This window comes from Scyliorhinus torazame, chromosome 6, assembly GCF_047496885.1.
Source record: "Scyliorhinus torazame isolate Kashiwa2021f chromosome 6, sScyTor2.1, whole genome shotgun sequence".
In the NCBI taxonomy this organism is placed as follows: Eukaryota; Metazoa; Chordata; class Chondrichthyes; order Carcharhiniformes; family Scyliorhinidae; genus Scyliorhinus; species Scyliorhinus torazame.
In genome coordinates this window covers 33656703-33658296 of record NC_092712.1, presented here as the reverse complement: position 1 = coordinate 33658296, position 1594 = coordinate 33656703, and positions in this window count along the sequence as shown.

Below are 1594 nucleotides of genomic sequence, written 5' to 3'. Positions count from 1 at the left end.
GTTTCAAGTGGTGTTCCACAGGGCTCGGTGTTGGGACCCTTGCTGTTTGTGTTTATATATTAACGATTTGGACGTGAACATGGGGAGCATGATTGGGAAATTTACAGATGACACAAAGATTGGCCGAGAGGTGGGCAGTGTAGAGGATAACTACAATCTCCAGAATGCTGTAGATGGGTTGGTGGAGTGGGTGATAAAGTGGTAGATAGAATTTAACACAGAGAAGTGCGAGTTCATGCATTTAGGGAAGTCAAACAGTTATAGGGAGTACACAATAAATGGAAATCTACAAAGAGGGGTAGATGAAGTGAGAGATCTTGGTGTACAAGTACATAGGTCCCTAAAGGCAGCAGTTCAAGTAGACAAGGTTGCTAAGAAAGCATATGGAATGCTCTCCTTCATTGGGAGAATTATAAACTATAAAAGTAAGGATATAATGTTGGAATTATATAAAACACTGATGAGGACACAACTGGAGTATTGTGTACAGTTCTGATCACCATATTAAAGGAAGGACGTAATTGCTCTGGAGAGAGTGCAGAGGAGGTTTACAAGAATGTTGCCAGGGCTGGGAAAGTGTAGCTACAAGGAGAGAGTGGATAGGTTGGGATTATTTTCCTTGGAACAAAGAAAGCTAAAGAGTGACTTGATTCAGGCGTACAAAATTCTGAGGGGAAGAGATAGCGAGGACAGGATAAAATTGTTTCCCTCGGTGGAGAATTCTAGAATCAGAGGACATAGATTCAAGATAAGTGGCAGAAGGTGCAGAGGGGACATGAGGAAGAATTGTTTTACGCAGAGGGTAGCGGGAGTCTGGAATTCGCTGCCCGAGTTGGTGGCGGAGGCAGGGACCCTAAACTCTTTTTAAAAGTACCTGGTTCTGCACCTTAAGTGCTGTGAGCTACAGGGCTATGGACTGGGGGCAGGAAGGTGGGATTAGAAAGGGCACCTGGGTGTCCTTGGGCTAACATGCACAGGATGGGCCGAATGGACTTCTGTGCTGTAACGTTTCTATGATTCTATGGAATCGGTCAGTGATTTAAAAAGAAATAAATACAATGAATTGAAGATGATTAGGTGGACAGGAGTTGGGGGGAGAGGTGAATATGACTGGTGGGAGTCCCTGGCCCGTGCCCAACCAAAATGGCGACGGTTCGTTCAGGAAGGCACTGGACTCACCGAGAGACTTTGTCGGGATTGTGCAAGAGGTGAAGTCGAGGTGTGGGAGAGAGCGAACGAACCTCAAAACAACCCTCTCACTCAACCCTTCAAACACTACCGGACCCCCATGTGGTGGTATCTGCAGACCACCCATTGCACGTCATCAGCCACCTCAGAGCACACCCAGTCAGAGTGGAAGCAACTGGTCCTCAGCCCTGAGGGATTTCCTCGGTTAAAGAAGAATATGACTCATGCCAGGGATAGATTATTCCAGCAGGATTGCTGCAGTTGTTCAGTCTGATTGATTGACATTCCCCTCTGCCGAGGCTGGTATCATCTCCACCACCTCCCCCCCTCCTGGGCTGCATTCCTGAGCTTTGTGCTGATGCTTCTATATATAATCCCGACGGGAATGCGCAGAGAGTGGGACAGC